Here is a 16,444-nt window from a genome sequence, read left to right as displayed (position 1 = left end):
ACAGGTCGTCTGATGGTAAGCGATCACTGCCAGAAGTGTTTAAGGTGAGTTATCGGCCTTTAAGATGCGTGTACGCTCTTTTCTTTTTTTATGTTGGATGTTATCCTAAGTTAGTTATTGCCAAGCGGACCTTTCTTACTAAAAAAAAAACACTAAAATTATATTACATCAACGAGGCGTTTTTTCCATGGACATAGCACCATAGAAGAAAATATTCCAGAAAAAATGGTAATACTGGGATAATTTTTATGTCTCATATTCTTGTTATCAGTGGGTAAAAAGAAAAGACCATTCATGAGCGCCTCAATATATATTATGCATATGTTCAAGCCTGGCCAGAAATATATTACTATTGTCAAGAGGGCGCTGTATTCTGATTCTGATGTACGCGGTGACAGTTCAGTATAGTATGAAGAAAGTAGTTCAATGAAATTCCGCAACATGGCGCGTAGTCTTACATTCCTGGTTATGTTTTACAATGCGCAAGTACACTCCATCGTAGGCCACGTCCTTGCTTTTGGCTAGTCTGTGGCCAATAGTAAGCCCATTAATAATAATTAAAAAAAACAATGAAAGTTTAAGTAAACAAAAAGTTTTTCTCACCTTCTATGGAAGCGATCATTCAGCTCTGCGCCGGCTCCGCACACACACACAACACATTTTCACGCACACACACCACTGCACTGATCACTGACACATCCCGCATCCGGTATCTGAAACAAAAGAGATTTTACGTTAGTATAAACAATCGATAATTTAAGAAAAAAACCATGTGACAAATTTCTGGTTAAGTTGCCTTGAAATTTTAGATAATCACAATGACCAAAATTTGGAACCAAGGAAATAATCGTGATATTCGTGATGTGAATAAAGCATTACTTGTAAAGATACAAAGGGGTCCAGAAAAAAACAATGATTATTTTCTCTATATTCTCAAAAAAACAATTTTAATTGAAAGCAATATTATATAACTATTTTTACAAAGCATCGGTGTTTCGATAGGTCCACAGCAACTTTTTAAATTCTCTTTTTCACGTTCCCTAACTTTTTACAATAAAATTATACATTCGTATGAATTGGAAGAAATTTTAGGTCCAACGGCATATCAATAGTAGTTTTAAACTACAGCCGTTATTACGTACTTTTCGGAAACAACACACAACTTTTACTCACTTCTCCCTAAACGACCATTGAAATTAAATTAAGCTCCTAACCAGACAGTACAGTTGACCACAATTATTTAGCAAACCTCGAATGTAATAGTTTATATGACATCTAAATACAATCATCAGTAAAACAAAACATATTCATGACATGAATATTTTTTACGATGAACTGCCATCGTTGTTCTTTTGGTCAACTGTATTGAAGGTTTCGACGACTAAAATATATATGCGACTTTCACATCTCAAATACGTACTAAATCGATCAGTCAAGAGATTTTCCATTAATTAGGTCATCTAGTATTTACTTATTGAAGAACAAAATAAAAAATATGTTTACCAACTTATTTTTTGCTTACTTGCTAAAAGGAATGTCAAACTCACTTTGGTCCCATTCGTCTCAATCACTTGCATCAATTATTTAGTAGTCCAACTTACATACATCCCCTCTCTATTTTTTATCATCCACATTTTGGTACAAAAATATCAAATACCGGTAATATTCCGTCATGTTCAGGAAATGTTACTTTACAACATCAAATATATTAATACACCCAAAGTGCCAAAAAAGTGTGTACAGGACTTTATTGTCTGTACATTAAAGTCGTGTATATATTCATTTCTTTGTCGCTGACTGTACTTAGGGGTGAGGGGAGACGGCTCAGAATGAAAACGTCGTATGAACCATCGAAGATGAACACACGTGTAAATTGTATCGTTTAAAAGTAGACTTTGGTATCTAAGAGATAAGTTAGAATTTAGATTGATACTTTTTGCAAGTGATGTTACTATCGGATACTTTGACAACATTTCGGCCATTTTGAGATTTGAGATCAAATATAGGGGCAGTCGCGAGGGTGCAAAATGTTGGTGATTTTATTTGTTTTATGCTAGTGTGATTTTGGACTAGGTGTTTTATTACAAACGTTCATTTAGTACTTGCGTCTTATTTTTTTAATATGTAGTTAGTTACAAAAGTAGATAAAAAGAGATGTTTGTCATTTAAGATATTTTATTTATTTAAGTAGATAGAAAGAGATTATGTTGCTGTGTCATTTAAGATTATTATGATTAATGAAATAATAGTAAGTACATTACGATACAAGTGGTTAAAAAAGGAAGTTCGAAACGAGTGGCGAATTGGCGATAATTTAAAACACGACCGAAGGGAGTCTGTCATCTGTACTGAAATAGTACATTACGATACAAGTGCGAAAAACTTTCAGTACAGGTGGTGTTTTTTTTTACGCACTAGTGCGAGAAGTGGTTCATTATATGCCAGGTCGAAACTTCGGAGGGTCATCTGTACTGAAAAACGTCGTACGATACACGTGCGAGAAGGAAGTCCGAAACGAGTGGCGATAAATTAAAACACGACCGAAGGGAGTGTTTTAAATCGACACGAGTTACGAATTTCATTTTTTTACGCACTTATATCGTAATGTGCTATTTCATTTTCATTGTTTATAACACATGTGCTTTATATAGATTGGATTCATTTATTTTATAATACAATCAATCTACAAGAATTCATATTATTAATGATCTTCAAGATTAGTGTAACAACTGGTACATCTATAAATATATATTCAAGCCAATAGGAAAGTGCTAACTTAAGCGACTTCCTCGCTCAACGTATCAGCATTGCGATACAGCGAGGAAATGTCGCCAGTATCCTTGGTACAATGCCTCAAGGGCCTATTTTAGACATTAGCTAGCTTTTAAGTTTAGTCTTAGTTTCTTATATAATTATGTAAATATGTTCATGTAAATAAAGAGTTTATAATAGCCAATAGGCAAAATTAATGTATTACTCTTGTACTTATGAACTTGCTTTTTGATCGTATCATAAACCACCACTCGTTTAAAAATGCCTTTCATTATGTAGCAGTCACATAAACTACCATATTACAAGTATCGTACTGGCTGCGTATTTTAATTACTAATTGAATTCATTTTATTTCTGAAAAACTTATTTTTTATCATCACCAGCTGGTCGTAGGTTCGATTCCTGCCGGATGTAAATTTTTCTTTTAGTTTAAAATTATGTTATTTGTGTTAAATTTTCAAAAATATGTACAGTGAACTGCAAAATTCCATGGAGAAATTATTTATTTAGTTATTTATTTATTCAATTCAGACAACAAATGGTCCAAGAAATGTGTTAGTTAAGTCGCTTATTTTCTATGTTAGTAACAAAATTAAACAAGTAATATTTAATAATTAATAGATAAAAGTGACTTCGTCCTCTGACTCATTGCCCATAACAGCGGACAATCTAGCTTATTTGCTATCATGTTTAGAATGCTGTTGCTACTGCCGCGCACTCTGTCAAGCAGTGAGGCAGTTTTCTTGCGCCACACAGCATCGAAGCCATGAAATGAATGAAAGTACTGACAATGAAAATTATGAATGAATTCATTGTCAAATTCGCCATGCACTTTTGCAGCTCCCTGTACATCTTAAAGGAAATCCATACTAATATTATAAATGGGAAAGTGTGTGTGTCTGTTTGTTTGTCCGTCTTTCACGGCAAAATGGAGCGACGAATTGACGTGGTTCTTTAGGTGGAGATAGTTGAAGGGATGGAGAGTGACATAGGCTACTTTTTGTCTCTTTCTAACGCGAGCAAAGACCCGGGCAAAACCTAGTTATAATTATAGTTTTAAAAGGGCTCTGTTTTTTATATTGTATCTACAGATCCCTACAATTATTCGCCACTATTTTGCATTATATAAATTCGTCAAGCGTACAGACCATCAATTAAAATCAAACTCGATCCACAGCACAATCTCTATTGTATGTGTACTAGAGATGGGCCGAATATTCGGTAAATATTCGGTATTCGGCATATTCGGCAAGTTTTTCAATGTTCGTATTCGGCCGAATAATTCGGTTGCATTGCCGAATATTTACCGAATAAACAAAGTAAATCACTAATGAAGATCTTACGTATTCCATTGAATAATACGCTCCTATTTTAATAGCTTTCTAAGGAACTACTAAAAAGATATAAATAGGTACGTATGCGTCAAAATATTAGGTAGGTACAATTGTTTTGTAAAAAAGTTAAAAAACCGTAGTTTAATAGTTAAGAAGAGTTCAGAGTTGTTTTAACTAAGTTTTAGTTATCCATTAAATCATAAGAACATAGTTGTAATAGTAACATATGTAACCATTATCAATCATTTAATAGTTTTAATGAACATCCGCTTTAAAAATATTGCGTAACCGAATATTCGGCCGAATGTTCGGTTCGGTAAGAGCTGAACCGAATGTTCGGCCGAATGTTCGTATTCGGCAAAGTCCATATTCGGCCCATCTCTAATGTGTACATTACATTACCGCTTTTAAAAAGATAAAGTACAAATTGTGCAACAAAACTTACGTCACTTACGACCTTTTTCCAAAATGGCCGACTTCGGACATTTAATGATTTTATCGCCGAATAATATCCTAAGGGGAGCACCCTCAATGTCAATCACCCTTGCAGTTTAAACCTTATCTTTATAACAATAAGGTTGGTTTTGGTAAGTAATTGTGGAAAGAATAGTATTGTTGGTAGTGGCAAATTACACCAAATGCTGTGATTTTTATTATGATTTAACGTTTCTTGAACATAGATTATGTTTTTAGCGCTGAATAATATAATAGTACATTACGATACAAGCGCGGAAAAAAGGAAGATCGAACGAGTGGCGATAAATTAAAACACGACGCTTTGACTAAATCATAATATGTGTTAGTGATTGGCAAAACGTCCCACTTTGTCGTTTACCATAAAGACGAGATTAGCTTGTATCTTTATATGAACAAACTGACAAAGCGGCTCTATAGCAATCAACAAAGTGGGACGTTTTACTAAACTCGCTCACATATTAAACTTTACAGACGGCACTCTAATTGGTCAACTCACACCTATCTCCCTCTAATCCGTTAAGAGCGAGTGAGACAGACGTACAAACAGATCGATCATCTAATAACTAGGATTCGATCTTGTATACAGTCTATCAAATTAGGGGCTTGAATAATTTTCAGAACGTCGTATCTCTCATACAAAAGCTTCTCCCATATATCGAATCCCGGCTCGTACCAGATGTACAGTCAACAACACAGCGTTGAATATAGACCGTGCCGAAAATATGTACAGTACCGGTCAAAAGTTTGAGTTCACCCTTTGATTTCGGTACAAATGAGTATTTTTGTACGATAATTATCTTCGGTTTGGTAGTCGAAATATGTTTTCAACTTATATTTATTGTTTTGTGGAGATTTGTTTTACTAGTTAGACACAATTCACGTACCTTTCTTTCACTAAAATCATGACGGCAAAATGCTAGTTATATTTATGGCCTTGCCTTTGCCACTAATTGAGACACATCTTTACACGAAACACAGTTTTAGCCAGATAATATAGGCCAAATAATTATTTAGCCTATAAGATTTGAGGGAAACAGATGTTAAAAAAATATACATTGTTTACGAAACAAATTTTGACGTCTGAACTACAAAAAACTATCTCTCTAAAGCAGTCAATTGTACTGAAAACAAGGAGTGAACTTAAATTTTTGACCGGTACTGTATGTATACAGAACTTTATTGCCTGTACATTAAGGTGTGTATACATATTTTTGGCACTTTGTAGTCACAGCTGTGTTGTTGACTGTACCAATGAATTTTTCGAAACTTATGTGCGTAATGTCGTTTGATATTTTATCGCTTTTGGGTGAAGGAAAATGTAGTGAGGAAGTCGGACTATTTCGAATAAGGCCTAGTTACCTTTTGGGTTGGAAGTTGGAAGGTCAGATGGCAGTTGCTTTCGTAAAAAACTAGTGCCTACGCCAAAACTTTGTATCTCGGGCTAGACTTCAGACGCCAGAAGTTCAAGTGTCACAAAAAGTATTTTTTCAACTCTTACAAACATACATATACATACAATCACGCCTGTATCCCATAAAGGGATAGGCAGAGCACATACAACTACTCAAGCTTCAGTGCCACTCCCGGCAATTAAGGGGTTGAAATATAACGAAATTGTGACATTGCAGTGATAGGTTGCCAGCCTCTCGCCTTCGCCACAATTTAACCCATATCCCACAGTCGACTTCTACAACACCCACGGGAAGAAACGGGGGTGGTGAAATTCTTAACCTCACACGGGCAAGGGTTTTTCCACTTACAATAGGGATGGCGACTACATAAAAAAATGGCATTCTGTTTAGTCCGTCAGTTAGATCGTCCAAAAATACTGAACACACATTTTTCACTTTTTCTAATTAATGAAAAAATACAAAGATATAGAGCATCAAAGTTCCAGAGTGGGGGCTTGTGACGTCAGTTCTAGGTAAAAATTGTACCTAGGCGTGATGTCACGCGAAACTTCAACGCAGTGTACCGTCGTCATTTTTCGTTTTTATACAGAGTGGGGCCTGTAACAAAGGCGAAGAATTGAACTCTAGGCTATTCTCCTTATACTGATCAACATTTGTTCGGCGACTTTTAAAAATAACTTGTATTTTGATTTTTATCACCCTTGAAAGTTTTTTCTAAGAGGTAATGTATTGCGAACTCTGTTAAGTCTAAAGTGTGACAGACAACGTCAATGACAACAATAATGGCGTACATTGAAGCTAATATTTATTTTGTATGAAAAATTAAAAATTTCAAGACTTCATAATTTTTAAAAGTCACTCAACAAATGTTGATCAGTATAAGGAGAATAGCCTACAGTTCAATACTTCGCCTTTGTTACAGGCCCCACTCTGTATTACAACAAATAGGCGAGACGACTTAAAAAACTAATTAGTCCGTCAGTTAGATTATGAAAGAATTTTAGGCACGTATTTTTTATTTTTTCTCGTAATACGAGAAAAAATAAAAAATACGTGCCTAAATACGAGAAAAAAGAAAAAATACGTGCCTAAAATTCTTTGATAATCTAACTGACGGACTAATTAGTTATTTATAGTCGTCTCGCTTATTGCCCTTGTAATATAAACATGATATATAATTATCCATGATTTACCTCAAAAAGGGTCATAGAATCAAAGGCACCCTGTATAGGTATGTACATTTTAAATTCCTTACTCTAAAATCATCCCGAGTTCAAACCAGCCTCAACTGTCCCCAACAAAATAAAACATATATCGATTGTGTGCCATCCCTCTCGCACACTGACCTCGTGCATACGTGCGAGCGAGACGGATGTAGATTAATGGGTGACGCCCATTCGGATTGTTTTATGTAACTTGTCTTGTCATGAATGCTTGTGTACTTAAGTGACCAAGGGTGAATCTTATGACGTTCTAATAAGGTCTCAGTTTGTAATTTTAGTTTGAGCTGACGACCGGTACGCGCTAAGTGACCCTGCCTGCTAAGCCGCAGTCCTGGATTCGAATCCCGGTAAGGGTATTTATTTATAGAGATTAAATCCTTTGGTAACAAAAGTCCATAACTCATCAGGAACAAACATCTGTGCTCATCACACAAAAAAATGCCCTTACCGAAATTCGAACCCAGGACCGCGGCTCAGCAGTCAGAGTCAAGTAGATATTTATTTAATCCATCAAATGTGATCAGAAACGGTAAGTTTTCGTATTTTTATTACCAAGCTTAACACCCATTTAACTTGCCTTTTGGTGTTTCGGGTATGGGCGGCGGTTACCATCAGGCGACCTTTGGTCGTTTGCATCCCAAAAAAAAGCTTTTATTTAACGTAGTATGTTAATTTAAATTTAAATTTGACCCACTTCCCGATTTCCGATTGAGCTGAAATTTTGCAGGCATATGTAAATCACGTGACAATGCAATACGAGTATTATGGTACGAGTATCATGGAGCTGATCTGATGATGGAGCAGAAAGGTGGTCATAGGAACTCTATTATGAAACGTCGTACCGTACCCACATCGAGTAAGGACTTTTTAGAAACGCCTCGGAAAGCATCAACCTTCAACCAAGGGTGAACAGGCATCTTCCAGGCGAGCTCAGTAGGCTACGTCTTTGCCTTTGGCTAGTCTGTGGTCAAGAGTAAGCCCATTTATAATTTAAACAAAAGATGACTGTTATAATAAAGGTAAGTTATAATAAAAGCTTGTTCCAAAAATTATTTTTTTGCAATAAACTTATTTCTCCGTTGTGCGACATTCGCGATTGTATTATGCGTATGTGTATCCGAATGAGCGATATGGCTAGCCTCTATGGGGGACATTATACAGAGATTATGCCCTTTGTTAGCGGTACTGTTTAAGAAATTCATTTTTGTTAGTATGCTTAATAAATAGCCGCAATCATAACGATATCTATCAAATGTATCAGAAACGGTAAGTTTTCGTATTTTTTCTCCTTTGTATTTGACAGCGACGTCAGCGATTGTATTATGCGTATGTGTATCCGAATGAGCGATATGGCTAGCCTCTATGGGGACATTATGTAGAGATTAATTTACCCTTTGTTCGCGCTGTGTACAGTTTGGGGTGCATAAGTTACCCTAGACGAATCGATAGAGGTCGTGATGTTTTGGTTATAATTTATTGTTCGATTAAAACTAGTGAAGAAGACTCTAACATGAAGTTTTTGACGTTTTAGAATACGATACGCACGTAAATATTATAGAAAATGTAATAATTGTAGTTCTAGAAAGTAATTGGGTCACATTCTTAGATACCGTATACGAATTCCTACAGACCATAATACCGGGCAAAGTTTCCGGAAAAGGGCGTTCAGGTCGTAGGAAGCTATAGCAAGAAATCGTGGCTACGATTCTTGAATGGACTGGAATCGAAGATGCCGATGAAAAAAAAAATCAAAATTGTTAATTTGTTCAAAAAACGTACAATTATTACAGTGGCTGGTGTCTCCTTTTAAGTTATGAGCTTTTCAACCTCGCCAAAGACAGGGAGAAATAGAGCTGACTGCCAACCTTTGCTAGTTGGTGAGGCACTTGAAGCACAGAATATATAATAGATTAACAAACGGACCGCACGCGTGCAGACGACATTGAATTCTATTGCGCCGCGCGAAGGTCGTCGCCACTGAATGGGCCGCGAACTCGCGGCCACCGGCATGTACTTGTAGCGCGGCGAAAGGATCGCGGAGTGAGCCGCCCCTGCTTGAAGAAGAAGATAAATTAAATTGTTAGTGGGCGCTGTTCACTTTCTCTATCCAATTAATGATATTTACACATTACTAGCTTTTGCCCGTGGCTGCGCTCGCGTTAAATTCGAAAATTGTGGAATTCTCCATACAAACTTTACCTCTCATTTTCGAGAAGGGTTAGAAAGAGACAAAAAGTAGCCTATGTCACTCTCCATCCCTTCAACTATCTCCACTTAAAAAATGACATCAATCCCTCGCTCCGTTTTGCCGTGAAAGACGGACAAACAAACAGACACACACACTTTCCCATTTATAATATTAGTATGGATAATGTGTCATTTAACAGCAAAAAGTTCCATTTTGTTGCATGCAGAAATTAAAGGAGTCCATTCCATCCAGTACAGTAAATAATGCACATCAGTCTTAGGAAAGAGACAAAACGTCACATACGAGTAAGCAAGAAAGAGACAACGCTGCACGAAGAATTGCAATCATCATCGCCGGATACTGTACAAGCACTGAATTTATACTCTGTCAAACAAGTCTGTCAGTAAATAAGAACTAAGAAAACTATAGGTATCCTTTTCTCTAGCACCCTAAAGAAAAGGATGCATATAGTTTTCTTTGTTCTTATTTACTGACAGACTTGTTTGACAGAGTATATTTTATGGATGATTATCTCTAAATGTACGATATAGGCTAAATGATTTCCGGATAGCTACTCGTTCATTTCATACATGCATCAAATATTAAGTGTTTCTTCGTTAACCGCATGAATATCTAAATAATCGACAACTGAATAATTGACCGCTAATTTGTAATTTTAATCGAAATAATTGCAACAGTTCTAAGAAACCGACTACAATGCGTTTACTGTTACTGTCAAATTAAAATTTATAACTACATTTTGACGGAGTCTGTTGAATATGGATTAAATAATTCGGTTTACGTTTAAACCAGCAAAAAACTCGAGTCATGTATATTCTAAGCAAAATGCATGTTTTATCGCCTCAATGATTTTGTTTCAATACACCTCAATATAAAAATAACATTAATTTTATACAAAGAGGATCGAGTATATAGATAATTAATTAATTACTAAACTGAAATAGATACCATACGCTAAAGAAACAGCGATCAAGCCCACTGGTGGCGAAGCCGGGAATCGAACCCGGGTCTCCAGCTAACGCGGCTGACGTGTTAAAACCGTTACACCGCACGAAACCCCGCGAAAGGTAGTCTGACTTTGTCACGCCAATACGCAAGAGCGATAGAGATAGATATCTACGAGCGTTTCGTTTCGTGAGCGTTTTTGCATTCGGCTACGCACGCTGGGCCGGAAGGCACATTTGTACGTAAAACCAGTCGCACCATAATGCAATAGACATGAGGTACACTACAGTTCAATTAATAGTGGTTCTGTTACACGCAAACATGCACAGTTCAAAGGAAACATTGGACACTTTCTCTTTACGTAATAACGAACATTATATTGTTACTTCCCGTGTTAAGGTATCGTCGTCTATTTCTACATTATGACAATCTGGTAGGCAATTATGGTCGCGCGATAAATGATAAAACATCTGGCCGTCCCTATCGCTCTTACTAATAGTGCGATAGGGACGGCCTCATATTTTATTGTCTATCGCGCGACCATGCTACCCGTGCTGGGGACCGATTTTTGAGTCTCACGGTGTTCGAATTCAGAAAATTGTCACTAAAAATAATAGGCAATTCACCGTTTTCAACCGGTATTTTAGTGACAGTGAGACTCAAAAATTGGCCCCCTGGTCGAATACAAAGAGATGTATCCACTTTTTCACCTTATTGCATTGTATAAGTTTATACTAAATACTAATGTTTAAAATCTCAGCCACACATGCGCGTTTTGAGAGCGCAGGCGGAGCGTTAGCGGAGCGCAATGACAGCGGTGCGCCGGACGAACGCTGGCGTTGCGCCCACGGACGCCGGCGGCACAGTATAAGGATATATCAGTAGTTAATCTCCGGCAGCGGCGGCGCGGTCGTTACTACTGCGCAAGGTCACGCAGGGTTGTACAACGTTACTATAATCGACTTCGTACAATGTAAGTTGTTGTAAATCTAATAGGTACTATTAACTGTAAGTAGGTTTTAGTATAACAATACCACGTCATGACACCACATTAGTCAGTATTGAAGATACAAAAAATCATTATAAATATATTACTCTCATACGCGCAATAGTAGATTGTGTAACAATAATTGCAAAAGCGTTAATTTAAGTGTTCATTTTATATGTTTTCTCTAGAATACACCCAATCCATCACAATAAAAAAAAGATTCGTTTGAACTAGAAACGTAGGTACCTACTGTCCTACTCGTATTAGTAACTGTGTATGGCGCTATGCTAGTACCAACGCTCTTTCTACCTTTTTATCTAATAAAGATTCAAGTACGTATTTGTTTCTTAAATACTGACGAAATCATATTTACATAAAATGTTTGAATAGATGTTTGCACAATATTTAAGTAGGTACCAAACTTTCGAGCTAGATAGATCGCAGCATCTACCTAAATGTCGTTACAGATAAATCCTTATTGATTTTAATGTGTCATTCTAGCTTTAAATCTCACTTTTACGCCATTTACGTAAGCAATAATGTACCTAACACTGCAAATATATAACAACCACTTACTTTTCTGGGTGTCTAGGAATTCTAAAGAATGACATTTCCGCATTTTGAGAACTTTCCATACACCCATAAACACTACAGTAACGAAAATATGTCTTCGGTGCTGACGTCATTTTCTCCCGAACTCAACACGTCAACACAGCGCGCAAACGCGGCCCCGACTGTCCAGCCCAATAATCACCAGTTTCGCATGTTTTCGCCGCATGCGAGGGGTGGGAGGGGGACACACCGCGCGGCGTGAAGTTTGTAAGAAGAGTTATTACTGGTTTTATACTGTGCCGGCGGGAACTAACGAGCGCGGATTGCGAGTGTTCCGCCGGCGCACCGCTATCATTACGCTACGCTATCAAAACGCTTTATGTGTGGCGGAGGCTTTAGACTCACTTAGACGGCGCGCAACGCGCATGCGATTTTAGACATTACAAACATTTCAGATTGCACACAAATTAACATACCAATCAAATGAAACTAGCAGTGTGCATGAGCCCTTATCAAGAGATTATTCTGCACATTTGCCTCCACATAACATTCAAAAAAAAATCGATCGGTGCCTACAAGCTTTGTAACATTTAGGTATACACTAAAAGCTTTCATTACACACATGTATGATTACATTACGCACCCCTTAAACAATGGGGAAGGGGTGCCATGGGAACCGGACACCCTTTAGCATTTGGTGTAAAATTGTTTAAGTGCAAATGCAAAATGTAAGTCTGCTCAACTTATCTAGCGTAGCATTTTAGAGTAGCGTTTAATAGTACATTACGATACAAGTGCGTAAAAAAAGAAGTGCGTGCGTGCATCGTACGAAAAATATTTTTCAGTACAGATGGTCGTTTTTTTACGCACTAGTTCGAGAAGTGGTTCATTATATAACAGGTCGAAACTTCGGAGGCTCATCTGTACTGAAAAACGTCGTTCGATACACGTGCGAAGAGGAAATTCGTAACTCGTGTCGATTTAAAACACTCCCTTCGGTCGTGTTTTAATCTATCGCCACTCGTTTAGAACTTCCTCATTTTCGCACTTGTATCGAAATGTACTATTTCAGTACAGATGGTGTTTTTTTTACGCACTAGTGCGAGAAGTGGTTCATTATATTATGCCAGGTCGAAACTTCGGAGGTCCATCTGTACTGAAAAACGTCGTTCGATACACGTGCGAAAAGGAAATTCGTAACTCGTGTCGATTAAAAACACTCCCTTCGGTCGTGTTTTAATTTATCGCCACTCGTTTCGAACTTCCTCTTTTTCGCACTTGTATCGAAATGTACTATTTTCTACTCCTCGACTTTAATCTGTCAATTAGGACACCACAGACTAAACTATAAGTGCTGACTTTTCAGTGTTAGATAGTCTTTGACACTTAGTCAACTATAATATTTAATTACAGTTCACTTTTAGTTAACTGTAATAATTTCAAAAATAGAACTTCATACAAGTTCTTTACTAATTTGCAAGAATCTTATATACATGGATGTTGCACGCCGAACATTACTTTGAAGCCAGAAAATTTGACCTTGAATTACGTCACGCCGGTCTTGCATCTCTTTCTTTAGGGTGTCCATGATTAAGCATACATTAGGGACATCCCGCGGAATTTGACGTATTACATCTCTCGACACAGGCTTAAAACCTTTGAACCTCCGTTTTGACAATATTCTCAGCTTGATATGATATTGATATGTGTTAAAATGTCAAATATTAATATTAGCGCCATCTATCTGAGCGTACCTACCCCAAAGGTGTATCGCCATCTAGCTCACCGTACCTTTTTCTGTATGGTTTTGAGGTACGTTTTTTCTTAGACTTTATCTGTCTATACGGAGTTACATAAGTATTTGTCTTTTACTAACTGACACCTGTGTTTATTAAAGCATGCAATGGAATATATATTTTAGTGTTTTGGTCACTTTAAACCATCACAACAATATTTTGGTAGTAACTACTGGGAAAACTAATCCCAGTAGCTATCAACCCCCGATGTGGTAATTAACAATGTGGGGGAAATCCCAGTAGTTAGGACAGGTAAAAACTTGGTGGTAACTAGTGGGAATAGCCACAAAAATATAAGGGAAGTATTTGTCAATGGGGAAATAATGCAATACTAGGACGTTTTAAAACAGTATCTTTATTTTTAAGCGCCGCCCCAAATCTCAAGGAAGGTGGTTCTCAATTCGTACGTATTTCAATTCTCTTCGCATGTATATATGTATCTCAATTTAATGTTTATGCCACGATATATCCGTCGTTACTGGACTGATTTTTAAAATTTCTTTCTGTGTCATAATCTTCAGGCTTAAAGTGCAAATCTGCAAATTGTCAAACGCTCTGAAACATTTCCTTTTATCGGTACAATCGACAGCCAACAGCCAATGCTGCCTCCTTCCTTCATCTTTTGGAACACTGAAAAGTTTAATATTATTCATGTTAATTGTAAAGACATAAATTATAAAAAGTTGGTATTATTATACTGTGATATGAACTATGAACATAGAAACCGTACCAAGTTGATAGATTTAGCTCCATTCAATAAGAGTAAATACTATGCAAGATAAAAGATTGGTCACCCTAGTCGTAAAACCACACATAGCATTATTTTTCTTTAAAGGTCATATTTATCGTTCTAAACCTATTCGTGGGAATTTTGATATAATTTGAGACAATGAAAACAATATAATGATAAGAACTAACCAAGATTACAAGCAAAATAGAAGAAAATTTATTGCCAGTGAGGTTTATGAACATTTTGGTAAAATAATTACTTACTTGTGAAATTTTACGTCGGATTTCGATTTCCATTTACTTCCACAATGGTTCACTATGCAATACATAGCTCAGGGCTTAAGTAAATCGTCGAAAAACGTTTATTTTGCAAAATAAATCTCTGAATCGGTGAATGAATTTTGACAATTCTGACATATCGGGCATATTTTTTTATTATTAGTGTTCCCATAGTACGCAGGAGGTAAATACCGGAGAAATAAGGTTTTTGATTGAGTTTTTTTTTTGTATAATACAAAGAAAAGTAAGTCAATTTGATTGAAGAATGTTTTATACGTTTTTTTTATTAACTTATCTGGCAATACATCACAGTGTTGGAATGAGATAGAACATAGGAGTAAAGGTGAATGAACCTGGCTTCAACTCATTGGTCGGCACGCACTATCCAGAGATATATATAAAATTCTTGCTAATTTGCGATATCTGGCAAACATCAAGCATTGCTGTTCTGCATCTGAAACACGTTTTTTTTTATCTGTCGCGTTATCGACCAATCACAGACGGTTATTACAAACAATTGGTTGCCAAGTAATTCGATGTTGATACAACGGTGAACCACGCCATTAACATTAATTTTAACTTGAATGATGATATTTTTCGTCCATTGATGATGAAGATGATGACTCATAGAGAAAGTATTGTATACAATAGTGATATAAAATATTTTTAGGCCACTCAGCAAGTTCGTGGCCTAAACATTACATGAAAAGCTTTGAAATGCGATTGTATAAAATACTAATTACCTGTTACATACTGAAATGCTGAATTATGAGTGAAAGTTTTTATAAAACCATCGCAAGGTGTTAATTTATAATTTTTTCTACTCCCGAACTTAGTTTGAGACTAAGTTGATCTGTATAAGATGTCCCCAATATTTATTTATTTATTTTATTTAGAGTCCCCCAACATCTAGCGACTCGCGAGCGTAGCGTCGGGCCTACTGTATGGAAAAGCGTGACGCCGCGTCAGCGCGACGTCGACGCAGCGTCAGCGCGACGTCGACGCAGCGTCTTTTTCCATACAGTTGGCGCGACGCTACGCTCGCGAGACGCTAGATGTGGGGGACCCTTACACGGGAGTGACTATCTTTTTCCGTTTCTATCACCGACAGCTCATCGCTTACGGCCCAGCCACGACATTGGTCTAAGCGCGACAGCGGTGAGCGGCAGCCATACATTGCGCAAGAAAAGCGATCGGACTGTGTCTCGCTCGCACGTATGTATACCCGTACCCGTTAGGGTCTCGCCAAACCTATCGAACGACCAAAAATCGCTCGTTAGTATGAACATGCGTACAGCTGCGTACAGCGACCACGCCGTGACGGCTCAGCCACGACATTGGTCCAAGCGCGACTCACCGCTGTCGGCGGACCAATGTCGTGGCTGGTTAGTGGAACCAGTGCCATTAGCTAGCTCCACGTTCTGAACGTTCATTTATTCAGTGTTGTCTCTGCAGTTGATACGAAACATCGATCTGCTGATATAAATAGACACAGACTGCGCGTCCCGCCCGACACTGAAGTCACAGTATAATAAAGAGTACTATCGTACAGTATGGCCACTCCCGCTCCCCGCTGAAAGTGCCGCTCAGCCCCTCTCGGTTACCTCACAGTTACCGCCTGTCAAAAACGCGAACAGTCGACCTGTCATATCTCACTTATACAAGCATGGTACGTGTTCACCTACACGAGCTTAGAATGTGTTAGCACCTCCGCCGCGCCTCCTTTAT

The 16,444-nt window shown here is 37.4% G+C and overlaps 1 protein-coding gene across 1 annotated transcript in view; it reads right to left on the bottom strand.

Moving 5' to 3' along the window:
* The window catches only part of LOC125238519, a 104,120-nt gene that overhangs the window by 67,113 nt on the left and 20,563 nt on the right, over window positions 1–16,444 (bottom strand). The window contains exon 2 of the mRNA XM_048145851.1: window positions 604–713. The gene's annotated coding sequence lies outside the window, so the exon portion shown is untranslated. The remainder of the gene's footprint in view (window positions 1–603; window positions 714–16,444) is intronic.

Source organism: Leguminivora glycinivorella, chromosome 24 (genome assembly GCF_023078275.1).
Source record: "Leguminivora glycinivorella isolate SPB_JAAS2020 chromosome 24, LegGlyc_1.1, whole genome shotgun sequence".
Taxonomy (NCBI): Eukaryota; Metazoa; Arthropoda; class Insecta; order Lepidoptera; family Tortricidae; genus Leguminivora; species Leguminivora glycinivorella.
Note: the sequence above shows the minus strand (reverse complement) of the source record. Positions and strands in the feature narration are given on the sequence as shown.